General features: G+C 32.5%; 1 protein-coding gene across 7 annotated transcripts in view; it reads left to right on the top strand.

Annotated features, from left to right (window-relative positions):
- DMTN (dematin actin binding protein) overlaps window positions 1–17,500 on the top strand; it is a 1,900,252-nt gene that overhangs the window by 676,296 nt on the left and 1,206,456 nt on the right. The window lies entirely within an intron of this gene.

Raw genomic sequence — 17,500 nt, forward strand, 5'->3', positions numbered from 1 at the left:
CAACATTTATGTAGTATGAATTACATCTGCATAGTTAGTCTTTAAGGGACAACATTTATGTAGTATGAATTACATCTGCATAGTTAGTCTTTAAGGGACAACATTTATGTAGTATGAATTACATCTGCATAGTTAGTCTTTAAGGGACAACATTTATGTAGTATGAATTACATCTGCATAGTTAGTCTTTAAGGGACAACATTTATGTAGTATGAATTACATCTGCATAGTTAGTCTTTAAGGGACAACATTTATGTAGTATGAATTACATCTGCATAGTTAGTCTTTAAGGGACAACATTTATGTAGTATGAATTACATCTGCATAGTTAGTCTTTAAGGGACAACATTTATGTAGTATGAATTACATCTGCATAGTTAGTCTTTAAGGGACAACATTTATGTAGTATGAATTACATCTGCATAGTTAGTCTTTAAGGGACAACATTTATGTAGTATGAATTACATCTGCATAGTTAGTCTTTAAGGGACAACATTTATGTAGTATGAATTACATCTGCATAGTTAGTCTTTAAGGGACAACATTTATGTAGTATGAATTACATCTGCATAGTTAGTCTTTAAGGGACAACATTTATGTAGTATGAATTACATCTGCATAGTTAGTCTTTAAGGGACAACATTTATGTAGTATGAATTACATCTGCATAGTTAGTCTTTAAGGGACAACATTTATGTAGTATGAATTACATCTGCATAGTTAGTCTTTAAGGGACAACATTTATGTAGTATGAATTACATCTGCATAGTTAGTCTTTAAGGGACAACATTTATGTAGTATGAATTACATCTGCATAGTTAGTCTTTAAGGGACAACATTTATGTAGTATGAATTACATCTGCATAGTTAGTCTTTAAGGGACAACATTTATGTAGTATGAATTACATCTGCATAGTTAGTCTTTAAGGGACAACATTTATGTAGTATGAATTACATCTGCATAGTTAGTCTTTAAGGGACAACATTTATGTAGTATGAATTACATCTGCATAGTTAGTCTTTAAGGGACAACATTTATGTAGTATGAATTACATCTGCATAGTTAGTCTTTAAGGGACAACATTTATGTAGTATGAATTACATCTGCATAGTTAGTCTTTAAGGGACAACATTTATGTAGTATGAATTACATCTGCATAGTTAGTCTTTAAGGGACAACATTTATGTAGTATGAATTACATCTGCATAGTTAGTCTTTAAGGGACAACATTTATGTAGTATGAATTACATCTGCATAGTTAGTCTTTAAGGGACAACATTTATGTAGTATGAATTACATCTGCATAGTTAGTCTTTAAGGGACAACATTTATGTAGTATGAATTACATCTGCATAGTTAGTCTTTAAGGGACAACATTTATGTAGTATGAATTACATCTGCATAGTTAGTCTTTAAGGGACAACATTTATGTAGTATGAATTACATCTGCATAGTTAGTCTTTAAGGGACAACATTTATGTAGTATGAATTACATCTGCATAGTTAGTCTTTAAGGGACAATATTTATGTAGTATGAATTACATCTGCATAGTTAGTCTTTAAGGGACAACATTTATGTAGTATGAATTACATCTGCATAGTTAGTCTTTAAGGGACAACATTTATGTAGTATGAATTACATCTGCATAGTTAGTCTTTAAGGGACAACATTTATGTAGTATGAATTACATCTGCATAGTTAGTCTTTAAGGGACAACATTTATGTAGTATGAATTACATCTGCATAGTTAGTCTTTAAGGGACAACATTTATGTAGTATGAATTACATCTGCATAGTTAGTCTTTAAGGGACAACATTTATGTAGTATGAATTACATCTGCATAGTTAGTCTTTAAGGGACAACATTTATGTAGTATGAATTACATCTGCATAGTTAGTCTTTAAGGGACAACATTTATGTAGTATGAATTACATCTGCATAGTTAGTCTTTAAGGGACAACATTTATGTAGTATGAATTACATCTGCATAGTTAGTCTTTAAGGGACAACATTTATGTAGTATGAATTACATCTGCATAGTTAGTCTTTAAGGGACAACATTTATGTAGTATGAATTACATCTGCATAGTTAGTCTTTAAGGGACAACATTTATGTAGTATGAATTACATCTGCATAGTTAGTCTTTAAGGGACAACATTTATGTAGTATGAATTACATCTGCATAGTTAGTCTTTAAGGGACAACATTTATGTAGTATGAATTACATCTGCATAGTTAGTCTTTAAGGGACAACATTTATGTAGTATGAATTACATCTGCATAGTTAGTCTTTAAGGGACAACATTTATGTAGTATGAATTACATCTGCATAGTTAGTCTTTAAGGGACAACATTTATGTAGTATGAATTACATCTGCATAGTTAGTCTTTAAGGGACAACATTTATGTAGTATGAATTACATCTGCATAGTTAGTCTTTAAGGGACAACATTTATGTAGTATGAATTACATCTGCATAGTTAGTCTTTAAGGGACAACATTTATGTAGTATGAATTACATCTGCATAGTTAGTCTTTAAGGGACAACATTTATGTAGTATGAATTACATCTGCATAGTTAGTCTTTAAGGGACAACATTTATGTAGTATGAATTACATCTGCATAGTTAGTCTTTAAGGGACAACATTTATGTAGTATGAATTACATCTGCATAGTTAGTCTTTAAGGGACAACATTTATGTAGTATGAATTACATCTGCATAGTTAGTCTTTAAGGGACAACATTTATGTAGTATGAATTACATCTGCATAGTTAGTCTTTAAGGGACAACATTTATGTAGTATGAATTACATCTGCATAGTTAGTCTTTAAGGGACAACATTTATGTAGTATGAATTACATCTGCATAGTTAGTCTTTAAGGGACAACATTTATGTAGTATGAATTACATCTGCATAGTTAGTCTTTAAGGGACAACATTTATGTAGTATGAATTACATCTGCATAGTTAGTCTTTAAGGGACAACATTTATGTAGTATGAATTACATCTGCATAGTTAGTCTTTAAGGGACAACATTTATGTAGTATGAATTACATCTGCATAGTTAGTCTTTAAGGGACAACATTTATGTAGTATGAATTACATCTGCATAGTTAGTCTTTAAGGGACAACATTTATGTAGTATGAATTACATCTGCATAGTTAGTCTTTAAGGGACAACATTTATGTAGTATGAATTACATCTGCATAGTTAGTCTTTAAGGGACAACATTTATGTAGTATGAATTACATCTGCATAGTTAGTCTTTAAGGGACAACATTTATGTAGTATGAATTACATCTGCATAGTTAGTCTTTAAGGGACAACATTTATGTAGTATGAATTACATCTGCATAGTTAGTCTTTAAGGGACAACATTTATGTAGTATGAATTACATCTGCATAGTTAGTCTTTAAGGGACAACATTTATGTAGTATGAATTACATCTGCATAGTTAGTCTTTAAGGGACAACATTTATGTAGTATGAATTACATCTGCATAGTTAGTCTTTAAGGGACAACATTTATGTAGTATGAATTACATCTGCATAGTTAGTCTTTAAGGGACAACATTTATGTAGTATGAATTACATCTGCATAGTTAGTCTTTAAGGGACAACATTTATGTAGTATGAATTACATCTGCATAGTTAGTCTTTAAGGGACAACATTTATGTAGTATGAATTACATCTGCATAGTTAGTCTTTAAGGGACAACATTTATGTAGTATGAATTACATCTGCATAGTTAGTCTTTAAGGGACAACATTTATGTAGTATGAATTACATCTGCATAGTTAGTCTTTAAGGGACAACATTTATGTAGTATGAATTACATCTGCATAGTTAGTCTTTAAGGGACAACATTTATGTAGTATGAATTACATCTGCATAGTTAGTCTTTAAGGGACAACATTTATGTAGTATGAATTACATCTGCATAGTTAGTCTTTAAGGGACAACATTTATGTAGTATGAATTACATCTGCATAGTTAGTCTTTAAGGGACAACATTTATGTAGTATGAATTACATCTGCATAGTTAGTCTTTAAGGGACAACATTTATGTAGTATGAATTACATCTGCATAGTTAGTCTTTAAGGGACAACATTTATGTAGTATGAATTACATCTGCATAGTTAGTCTTTAAGGGACAACATTTATGTAGTATGAATTACATCTGCATAGTTAGTCTTTAAGGGACAACATTTATGTAGTATGAATTACATCTGCATAGTTAGTCTTTAAGGGACAACATTTATGTAGTATGAATTACATCTGCATAGTTAGTCTTTAAGGGACAATATTTATGTAGTATGAATTACATCTGCATAGTTAGTCTTTAAGGGACAACATTTATGTAGTATGAATTACATCTGCATAGTTAGTCTTTAAGGGACAACATTTATGTAGTATGAATTACATCTGCATAGTTAGTCTTTAAGGGACAACATTTATGTAGTATGAATTACATCTGCATAGTTAGTCTTTAAGGGACAATATTTATGTAGTATGAATTACATCTGCATAGTTAGTCTTTAAGGGACAACATTTATGTAGTATGAATTACATCTGCATAGTTAGTCTTTAAGGGACAACATTTATGTAGTATGAATTACATCTGCATAGTTAGTCTTTAAGGGACAACATTTATGTAGTATGAATTACATCTGCATAGTTAGTCTTTAAGGGACAACATTTATGTAGTATGAATTACATCTGCATAGTTAGTCTTTAAGGGACAACATTTATGTAGTATGAATTACATCTGCATAGTTAGTCTTTAAGGGACAACATTTATGTAGTATGAATTACATCTGCATAGTTAGTCTTTAAGGGACAACATTTATGTAGTATGAATTACATCTGCATAGTTAGTCTTTAAGGGACATATTTATGTAGTATGAATTACATCTGCATAGTTAGTCTTTAAGGGACAACATTTATGTAGTATGAATTACATCTGCATAGTTAGTCTTTAAGGGACAACATTTATGTAGTATGAATTACATCTGCATAGTTAGTCTTTAAGGGACAACATTTATGTAGTATGAATTACATCTGCATAGTTAGTCTTTAAGGGACAACATTTATGTAGTATGAATTACATCTGCATAGTTAGTCTTTAAGGGACAACATTTATGTAGTATGAATTACATCTGCATAGTTAGTCTTTAAGGGACATATTTATGTAGTATGAATTACATCTGCATAGTTAGTCTTTAAGGGACAACATTTATGTAGTATGAATTACATCTGCATAGTTAGTCTTTAAGGGACAACATTTATGTAGTATGAATTACATCTGCATAGTTAGTCTTTAAGGGACAACATTTATGTAGTATGAATTACATCTGCATAGTTAGTCTTTAAGGGACAACATTTATGTAGTATGAATTACATCTGCATAGTTAGTCTTTAAGGGACAACATTTATGTAGTATGAATTACATCTGCATAGTTAGTCTTTAAGGGACAACATTTATGTAGTATGAATTACATCTGCATAGTTAGTCTTTAAGGGACAATATTTATGTAGTATGAATTACATCTGCATAGTTAGTCTTTAAGGGACAACATTTATGTAGTATGAATTACATCTGCATAGTTAGTCTTTAAGGGACAACATTTATGTAGTATGAATTACATCTGCATAGTTAGTCTTTAAGGGACAACATTTATGTAGTATGAATTACATCTGCATAGTTAGTCTTTAAGGGACAACATTTATGTAGTATGAATTACATCTGCATAGTTAGTCTTTAAGGGACAACATTTATGTAGTATGAATTACATCTGCATAGTTAGTCTTTAAGGGACAACATTTATGTAGTATGAATTACATCTGCATAGTTAGTCTTTAAGGGACAACATTTATGTAGTATGAATTACATCTGCATAGTTAGTCTTTAAGGGACAACATTTATGTAGTATGAATTACATCTGCATAGTTAGTCTTTAAGGGACAACATTTATGTAGTATGAATTACATCTGCATAGTTAGTCTTTAAGGGACAACATTTATGTAGTATGAATTACATCTGCATAGTTAGTCTTTAAGGGACAACATTTATGTAGTATGAATTACATCTGCATAGTTAGTCTTTAAGGGACAACATTTATGTAGTATGAATTACATCTGCATAGTTAGTCTTTAAGGGACAACATTTATGTAGTATGAATTACATCTGCATAGTTAGTCTTTAAGGGACAACATTTATGTAGTATGAATTACATCTGCATAGTTAGTCTTTAAGGGACAACATTTATGTAGTATGAATTACATCTGCATAGTTAGTCTTTAAGGGACATATTTATGTAGTATGAATTACATCTGCATAGTTAGTCTTTAAGGGACAACATTTATGTAGTATGAATTACATCTGCATAGTTAGTCTTTAAGGGACAACATTTATGTAGTATGAATTACATCTGCATAGTTAGTCTTTAAGGGACAATATTTATGTAGTATGAATTACATCTGCATAGTTAGTCTTTAAGGGACAACATTTATGTAGTATGAATTACATCTGCATAGTTAGTCTTTAAGGGACAACATTTATGTAGTATGAATTACATCTGCATAGTTAGTCTTTAAGGGACAATATTTATGTAGTATGAATTACATCTGCATAGTTAGTCTTTAAGGGACAACATTTATGTAGTATGAATTACATCTGCATAGTTAGTCTTTAAGGGACAACATTTATGTAGTATGAATTACATCTGCATAGTTAGTCTTTAAGGGACAACATTTATGTAGTATGAATTACATCTGCATAGTTAGTCTTTAAGGGACAACATTTATGTAGTATGAATTACATCTGCATAGTTAGTCTTTAAGGGACAACATTTATGTAGTATGAATTACATCTGCATAGTTAGTCTTTAAGGGACAACATTTATGTAGTATGAATTACATCTGCATAGTTAGTCTTTAAGGGACAACATTTATGTAGTATGAATTACATCTGCATAGTTAGTCTTTAAGGGACAACATTTATGTAGTATGAATTACATCTGCATAGTTAGTCTTTAAGGGACAACATTTATGTAGTATGAATTACATCTGCATAGTTAGTCTTTAAGGGACAACATTTATGTAGTATGAATTACATCTGCATAGTTAGTCTTTAAGGGACAACATTTATGTAGTATGAATTACATCTGCATAGTTAGTCTTTAAGGGACAACATTTATGTAGTATGAATTACATCTGCATAGTTAGTCTTTAAGGGACAACATTTATGTAGTATGAATTACATCTGCATAGTTAGTCTTTAAGGGACAACATTTATGTAGTATGAATTACATCTGCATAGTTAGTCTTTAAGGGACAACATTTATGTAGTATGAATTACATCTGCATAGTTAGTCTTTAAGGGACAACATTTATGTAGTATGAATTACATCTGCATAGTTAGTCTTTAAGGGACAACATTTATGTAGTATGAATTACATCTGCATAGTTAGTCTTTAAGGGACAACATTTATGTAGTATGAATTACATCTGCATAGTTAGTCTTTAAGGGACAATATTTATGTAGTATGAATTACATCTGCATAGTTAGTCTTTAAGGGACAACATTTATGTAGTATGAATTACATCTGCATAGTTAGTCTTTAAGGGACAACATTTATGTAGTATGAATTACATCTGCATAGTTAGTCTTTAAGGGACAACATTTATGTAGTATGAATTACATCTGCATAGTTAGTCTTTAAGGGACAACATTTATGTAGTATGAATTACATCTGCATAGTTAGTCTTTAAGGGACAACATTTATGTAGTATGAATTACATCTGCATAGTTAGTCTTTAAGGGACAACATTTATGTAGTATGAATTACATCTGCATAGTTAGTCTTTAAGGGACAACATTTATGTAGTATGAATTACATCTGCATAGTTAGTCTTTAAGGGACAACATTTATGTAGTATGAATTACATCTGCATAGTTAGTCTTTAAGGGACAACATTTATGTAGTATGAATTACATCTGCATAGTTAGTCTTTAAGGGACAACATTTATGTAGTATGAATTACATCTGCATAGTTAGTCTTTAAGGGACAACATTTATGTAGTATGAATTACATCTGCATAGTTAGTCTTTAAGGGACAACATTTATGTAGTATGAATTACATCTGCATAGTTAGTCTTTAAGGGACAATATTTATGTAGTATGAATTACATCTGCATAGTTAGTCTTTAAGGGACAACATTTATGTAGTATGAATTACATCTGCATAGTTAGTCTTTAAGGGACAACATTTATGTAGTATGAATTACATCTGCATAGTTAGTCTTTAAGGGACAACATTTATGTAGTATGAATTACATCTGCATAGTTAGTCTTTAAGGGACATATTTATGTAGTATGAATTACATCTGCATAGTTAGTCTTTAAGGGACAACATTTATGTAGTATGAATTACATCTGCATAGTTAGTCTTTAAGGGACAACATTTATGTAGTATGAATTACATCTGCATAGTTAGTCTTTAAGGGACAACATTTATGTAGTATGAATTACATCTGCATAGTTAGTCTTTAAGGGACAATATTTATGTAGTATGAATTACATCTGCATAGTTAGTCTTTAAGGGACAACATTTATGTAGTATGAATTACATCTGCATAGTTAGTCTTTAAGGGACAATATTTATGTAGTATGAATTACATCTGCATAGTTAGTCTTTAAGGGACAACATTTATGTAGTATGAATTACATCTGCATAGTTAGTCTTTAAGGGACAACATTTATGTAGTATGAATTACATCTGCATAGTTAGTCTTTAAGGGACAATATTTATGTAGTATGAATTACATCTGCATAGTTAGTCTTTAAGGGACAACATTTATGTAGTATGAATTACATCTGCATAGTTAGTCTTTAAGGGACAACATTTATGTAGTATGAATTACATCTGCATAGTTAGTCTTTAAGGGACAACATTTATGTAGTATGAATTACATCTGCATAGTTAGTCTTTAAGGGACAACATTTATGTAGTATGAATTACATCTGCATAGTTAGTCTTTAAGGGACAACATTTATGTAGTATGAATTACATCTGCATAGTTAGTCTTTAAGGGACAACATTTATGTAGTATGAATTACATCTGCATAGTTAGTCTTTAAGGGACAACATTTATGTAGTATGAATTACATCTGCATAGTTAGTCTTTAAGGGACAACATTTATGTAGTATGAATTACATCTGCATAGTTAGTCTTTAAGGGACAACATTTATGTAGTATGAATTACATCTGCATAGTTAGTCTTTAAGGGACAACATTTATGTAGTATGAATTACATCTGCATAGTTAGTCTTTAAGGGACAACATTTATGTAGTATGAATTACATCTGCATAGTTAGTCTTTAAGGGACAACATTTATGTAGTATGAATTACATCTGCATAGTTAGTCTTTAAGGGACAACATTTATGTAGTATGAATTACATCTGCATAGTTAGTCTTTAAGGGACAACATTTATGTAGTATGAATTACATCTGCATAGTTAGTCTTTAAGGGACATATTTATGTAGTATGAATTACATCTGCATAGTTAGTCTTTAAGGGACAACATTTATGTACTATGAATTACATCTGCATAGTTAGTCTTTAAGGGACAACATTTATGTAGTATGAATTACATCTGCATAGTTAGTCTTTAAGGGACAACATTTATGTAGTATGAATTACATCTGCATAGTTAGTCTTTAAGGGACATATTTATGTAGTATGAATTACATCTGCATAGTTAGTCTTTAAGGGACAACATTTATGTACTATGAATTACATCTGCATAGTTAGTCTTTAAGGGACAACATTTATGTAGTATGAATTACATCTGCATAGTTAGTCTTTAAGGGACATATTTATGTAGTATGAATTACATCTGCATAGTTAGTCTTTAAGGGACAACATTTATGTAGTATGAATTACATCTGCATAGTTAGTCTTTAAGGGACAACATTTATGTAGTATGAATTACATCTGCATAGTTAGTCTTTAAGGGACAACATTTATGTAGTATGAATTACATCTGCATAGTTAGTCTTTAAGGGACAACATTTATGTAGTATGAATTACATCTGCATAGTTAGTCTTTAAGGGACAACATTTATGTAGTATGAATTACATCTGCATAGTTAGTCTTTAAGGGACAACATTTATGTAGTATGAATTACATCTGCATAGTTAGTTATACTTTGCTGAATCTGGAAAAGGGAAGGGCTGTGATTTTTATTGAGCTTGTATAAATTCACTGACTTTTGACCAAAACTATTTTAAAGTTTTAGTGTGGTTTTCCTGCAGACTAGTTGAACTTTTCCTTAGCATTTAGCATGGTATTCTTAGCTAGGTTTTATACGTGCTAACTGTTTTTGGTACTTACGTATTATCGGACCCAGATTTGTAACGCTGTCTAACTCCTAATGTTTTTTTGAAAGGAGTGAATGTTTGAGTAAGAAGGTGTCTGTTGACTCCTACTGATAGGTTTTGCCGGTTAAACATGAGCAGGAAGAAGAAATGGAAACCAGACTTTGGCAGCCAACTGCGAGAGGGACAAATATTTCCTCATGCATGCATTTATTTTTAAAGACAGCGCTTAGAACCATGTGCTCTATTACAATGACCACAGATTCAGGGCGACTGTGATCCTCTATGTGTTTTAAACAGGATCTGGAAAGTCAAGCTCCTTCTTAAGGCTTTTTGTGAAAGTATACTAAATGTACGGTACTTTCCTAATAGTATCTTTGACTTCAGTTTAACACCAATGTGGCTTTTCCGTTTTTCTGTTTGGCGGACCAAGCAGCTCAGTCTTCAGATTATTAGCCTCCAGTCTGGAGTCCTGCTTTCTGCTGCTGTAAAGCACTCTGAATGGTAGGTTAACATCAGTCTTATACACCACTATCCCGTCGAGGAGGATTTCACTGTTGTTTTCTGTTTCAGAGTGAAAGTGATGAGATGCTGTGGAAACCGGAAGTTAACTTACCATTCTGATTTGTCATTTACAAGAGCAGAAAGCAGGGGTGCAGACTTGAGACTAATATCTGAAGACTGAGCTGCTCGCTGAATTCACCTCTTGACATCTTTAAAGCACGTTACCCGCAAAGTCTAAAATTTTAACCCTTAATCGTCTTACAAACCCACCACCGATATTCTAGAAGAGTTTTTAACAGTTCACCCTTCCCAATTACACTTATTTGTTGTAGTTTTAGTAAAAGAGAAGAAAGTATACCACGTCGCAAAATCTGGTTGCGAGAATACATAAATACCCTGTTTTTTTTCTTCTAAATGCCATTTTTCCATGTTTTATGTGTCTGTTATGCATTATTGTTTTCTATCTGGAGTAAACCATGGTGCATGATTTGATCTGACTCTTTCTGTTTTAATGTGCAGGGTAGTTTAATATGGAAAGAAAGGTTTTATTGAATCAAGTTACTGCTTCTCAAATGCTAGGCTTAAAGGCAGACAAGAATGTTTCCTTACTGAGTATGATTATATTTCTGATGGTTTTATATTGGATACTTCCAATGTATTTTAGTAGGTTTCCTTATGGCAAAAACTGGTTATGACCACTAATGGTATGTGGCAGAATTCCTACATGGGAAATGTTGTCAATGTCTGCTGTTAGTATGTTAAGTCATACAGAGTGAGGATAGAGTAAACAGTTTTGTAAGTACATTTGGGACAGTCAATGTTAAGGTCACCTAGGATGACTGTTTTATGTCATATATTTATTTGTAGTTGTCCAGGATACATCTTCAGAAGCTGATTTGTCTGCACTTGGAAGTGTATACAATGTTACAATGCATACTGACTTTTGTGGTAGGTCAGTTTTAGGTGCACTATTAATGTCTGGTATTTGTATAGGGTGCACATTCAGGTTAAAGGCTTTTCTCTATACAATGGCTACAACAGTAGCTGTTGTACTAGTGGTGTCATCCTTACAGGTAATGTCACAGTCAGGAGCAGAAGTGGCACCCTGTGCTGGTCCCACGAACTTGTGATCACTCCACAAAAAAAAAACAATCATGTAAATCAGCCAGTCACTCATCACCATATCCACAATCCTCAGCTCTCATCACAGTACCAAAAAAAAAAAAAAAAAAATTATCTTCGGATAGGCCAATCATGTACCAGCAAATCCATGCCCCACCCAACTCTCACCAAAAGACCAAAAAAGTCTTCGGATAATTGACTAGCCAATTACACATGACAAAAATCTATAACCGCCACTCTCATCAGAACAGTACAAAAGAAAAAAAAAAGCCTGTCACAAGAAAAAGTTGTCAAAATAAAAAAGCCAATCACACAGTATTAAATCCAAGGTCCCTCACCCTCAGCTGTCTAATGAACAGCAAAAAAAAAAAAAATTCTGCTTATTGTGCAGTTGGCTACCTACAATGTGGCAGGCAATCCACAGTCCAGCTTTTCAAGTGAAGAACACAAAGAAGTGTTTGGTACAGAATAAAGGCCCCGATTGTGTCCCTCCAACATTTTGTGCCTAGATAAGTGCCCCCTTCACGCCACCCTTACTGTACTCCTGGCCAGTAGGTAGTATTTCTTCATCTTTTGTGCATGATTTAAGCCATTTTCTTGTTACTACTATTATGTCAGGGTGGACAGCGATATCCAGATATGCTGGTCTGTTGTTTTATTCTGCATGGTATGGGCATTTATATGATATTTTTATGCAGTAAGGCTGCTCCAAAAAAGGTGAATCAGAATTGCTGAAGTTAGAATTATATATGGCAAGTCCTGGATTAGAGTGAATGTTCCCATATTTTAGAAGAAACTTGTGCTTAGATTTCTGCTGGAATTAGACTTTTGTAAGTTTAAATTAAAATTTTCTAATGAGGTTTAAATTAGAGTTTGTACTAAAGCCTAAATGTCTTAGCTTGATGTATATACAGTAGAATCATCTTGTATGCCTATTTCTATACATTAGCTTTAAGTCGATATATTCTTATTGCGTACTGTTTTTAATCAGTGCTAAGTTTAATTAAATAATTAATTTCATTTAACTGGGTCGGTGGGCTGATCTGTGGACATTTTTCAGTTGTGACCTGGGTAAAATGGTCTTGAACAGGTTACATTACATCGAACTGAAACACATAGAACAACTGCAGAATAACAAATAAAACTCAGGGGCGCTAGAACGAAGCCATAACAAGTTGAATGAAACTGTCACAAGTTTAATAACACGCATTTCGTTTGAATCTCAGTTCAAACTTCATCAGACATTAACAAAGAAGTTAAAAACATAGCTTAATACTGTTACATAAAAATCATATGATATGATATGATGACCCCTTACAGTCAAGAAAAGGGATACTGAATAATTAATTAATTACATCATGGATGCCCGCCCATCAAAGTTCATTCAGAAAACCTTAAATGTATGTGTTGAAGACCTATACTTTGACATATACAATTAAATAAGAAACAAATTTAAAAACCTATATACTAAAGGGTGTTCAGCTTTGCACAAAAGTAAATATTGCATAATCATTAGTTGTCTATAAAGCATTATTACACTAAAATTCATAAAATATATAACCATATAGATGCAACATTTTTTAAAATATGTACCTTGCCTGCACTTTAATTGCCTAGAAATATCACAGGATATTCCAAAATAAAATATTTTATAAGTTTTAAGAATTAATTGAATAATTCATCTCCACTACTCGATGAATCTCACAGTTTGACTATCTGCACTAAAGGTTGTGATTAAACTTAGCATGATCGTGGAACCTATGGTGAAACATTACTCTATGTGGGTGGATTCAATTTCTAAAGAAGTTGTGACTTTGGACAATTAGATTAAAACTGATTTGGACTTTATTAGATATAAGTTTGATTATACCAGGATTTTTTCCAGTATTGATCAAAATCTAGTTAAATTAAAGGCCACTAAAGTTAAAAAAACTCCAACGTGATCGAACAGCATATGACTTAGGGCAGCCAACCCACTGCCCCCACCATCTCAATCATGGCTTTCACGTAACCATCATTACACCAGGCCAGTAGGCAATGATGGGAATAGACTTATTAACACTGAACCTACCCTTGAAGCTGATGGGAGCCCAGAAGCAAACCCAGTTAGGAAAAGTGAAAGAATAAGAAATCAAGGTTATAACATCATTGCTGATAGAGCAACGAACCCCCAAAACCAACCAAAATTTCGGGATCCCAATCAGATAGGAGCTATTTCCAAATAGAAGAAGAAACCCCAGAAGAAGAAGAACAATCAGAAGTTTTATAAACGGAAGCATTAGAGCTGGCGTTAAACAACAATTTGGATATTATCACTAATACAACAGGTGACTTTATGATTTTCAATTACTCTTCTGTTTGTGTAGCACCAGAGTTGGTGGAATTACTGGCTAAAGGATATACTTTTGTTCCAAAAATGAATCTGACTCTGCCTAGGACAATCATTAACATTAAGTGTTTCATTAGGAAAGGTAACTTAAAAGTCCTTTTAGGGGACACTATTAATACAGATATCAATCCTATCCATGTTGCCAATACATTTAATCCACCAAATCACCCAACCCTACAGTCTTTGAATGGCTTTGTGAATTAGATATACACTCTGCCTGCACTAAGAGAAACAAGGTGTTTAATATTAACAATGGTTTTCAACCACATATTTCCAAACAAGAATGGGAAACCTTAAACTTGTTAAGAGTTGCAGATGTGAGGGTTAGTAAACCAGACAAGGGTGGAGGGTTAACAATCATGGATAACTGGGACTACACAGCCCAAATGCGTGAGATTATGGCCACTGAAGCATACCAAAAAGTATCTTTGAATGAACTTAATATAGCTCATCAACGCATAAAGGGCCAAATAGAAGAGTTATACGTAGAAGAGAGGATAGATATAACTTCATGTGTATGCCCTTTCCATGAATACCAGTACTATTCGGGATTCCTAAAATTCATAAGGATTTAATCAACCCACTAATGAGACCATTAGTTGATGCCCGAAATTCAATCACCTACCCCAGTGCGAAAATTGTATATTCAATCCTAAAAAAAATACCTGATCCATAGAAACAGATTTGTAAGGATTTGTGGTCCTTTTTACATAAAATCAGTGAATTACAGTTTGACAAGGATCATAGTTTCCTTACAATTGATGTGAAAGATTTATATACTTCAATCCCACACGAGGAAGGGATTGAATGGATCAGAATTTTATTGAATAGAAGAGGCGCACCAAGTAGGGAGATCGAATTGGTAACAGAGTTGTTGGATTTAATTTTTTCTAACAATTTCTTCCTCTTTGATAATGAATATTACCTGCAGAAAATTGGGATGGCCATGGGTTCACAGTGTGGTGCAAGTGTAGCCAACTTCATCATGGCCTATTGGGAATTAGTGTTTATTTTCAAAGTAAATAACATCAGGGAAGATATTCTCTTTTACACACGGTTTTTGGATGATATTTTCATCATCATCAAGGGAGATATAGATAAAGCCACCTCTTTGATGAATTACCTCAATCATAGAACTGAATTTTTGAAATTTACATTTAATTTCAATAATGTTGAGATTAGTTATCTCGACATTAGCCTTAGGAAAGATTTTGTCAGAGTTATGTGACCAAGGTGTATAGGAAAAGTACACATTCTAATTCTTTCTTACACTTTTCCAGCAGTCACCCTTATTATCAAAAATGATCAGTTGTTAAAGGACAGCTAGTAAGAGCGGCTAGGATTGTCACTTTAGAGGATGCTTTCAACTGTGAATGTATGGCCTTGAAAAGGATGTTTAACAGCTGAGGTTACCCGAGTAGATTAGTAGAAATCAAAGTGGATTAAAGGAATATATACTCTCATTTTGAGCACAACTAGTGATACTAATCCTACCATAGTCAGTGAGCAGCTCTTTATCATCCCAGAATCAATGGTGGATAAACCCAGTGAGTTCATGCTGAGTTTAATCACAACTTTTAGTGCAGATAAACTGTGAGATTCATCATAGGTAAGAATTGGGATATATTAAAGCGCGATCTGGAATTGTTAAAGAAAGTAGGGAGTTTTCCCAAAATCATCTTTAAGAGAGGTCCTAATTTGAAAAATCTATTGGAGTTTAAAATTACTAGAATGTCAAGCTACTTAAGAACGTATAAGAGTGAATCTTGTAGATTTTGCAAGTTTATAGAAGTGGGAACATCTTTTTGTATTAATGATACAGTATATAGAATAAGAAATAAATTCAACTGCAACTCAAAGTATGTAGTCTACCTTGCCAAATGCCAACAATGCCCCATTTACTATATAGGTAAGACGGAACGTAGATTCTGTGAACGCATTTATGAACATCAGTATGCCATTAGTAAAGGCAAGCAAGACAATGCTTTAGCAAAACGCATCTTGATAGAAAAGGACCATACATTTAAATACCTAGTAATGGATTGTGTCTTACATGCTATTAGAGGGGGGCCTGAGGGCTTGAAGTTGGAAGAACTGGAATTATTTTGGCAAATAAAATTAAATGCATATAGCTATCCTGGACTAAATTACTCCTGTTCAGTTAAGTGCTTGTTGAAGCTCAAAAGTTTGGCAAGGTAGACTTGAAAATTTTAGTAAACATATTTAATGTTTTTACTGGTATCTTATGAAATATAGTGTAAAAAATCTCCTTCAGTGCATTAATTACTGAGTAGTGGAGACAAATTATTCAATTAATTCTTAAAACTTATAAAATATTTTATTTTGGAATATCTTGTGATATTTCTAGGCATTTAAAGCTAAACTGTAGGCAAGGTACATATTAAAAAAAAATGTTGCATTTATATGGTTATATATTTTATGAATTTTAGTGTAATAATGCTTTATAGACAACTAATGATTATGCAATATTTACTTTTGTGCATAGTTTAACACCCTTTAGTATTTAGGTTTTTAAATGTGTTTCTTATTTAATTGGATATGTCAAAGTATAAGTCTTCAACACATACTCTTAAGGTTTTCTGAATGAACTTTGATGGGTGGAGATCCATGATGTAATTCATTAATTATTCAGTATCCCTTTTTCTGACTGTAAGTGTTTTTAACGTCTTTGTTAATCTGATGAAGTTTGAACTGAGATTCAAGCAAAAAGTGTGTTGTTAAACTTGTGACGGCTTCATTGAACTTGTGACGCCTTCGTTCTAGTGCCCCAGAGTTTTATTTGTTATTTTAAGGTTACATTACATGACACTGAACAACAAATTGATGCAATATTACAAATCTGGTGGGAACAAACATATACCCAGACAAACCAGCAACAGTCTGTTACAAATATTGCACATCTACAAGAGAAAGGTAATACATACCACATACCTGATAATATATTGGATGACTGACACAGGGAGTAGTACTGTTGCCCCACAGCAATAGATTTTTAGCTGGGGTGCCTTCTGTGTGGAGTCTACATATCCTCCATGTGGTCACGTGGGTTTTCTAGAGGTACTTCA

This window comes from Protopterus annectens, chromosome 9.part0 (assembly GCF_019279795.1).
Source record: "Protopterus annectens isolate FY-2018-M chromosome 9.part0, PAN1.0, whole genome shotgun sequence".
Taxonomy (NCBI): domain Eukaryota; kingdom Metazoa; phylum Chordata; order Ceratodontiformes; family Protopteridae; genus Protopterus; species Protopterus annectens.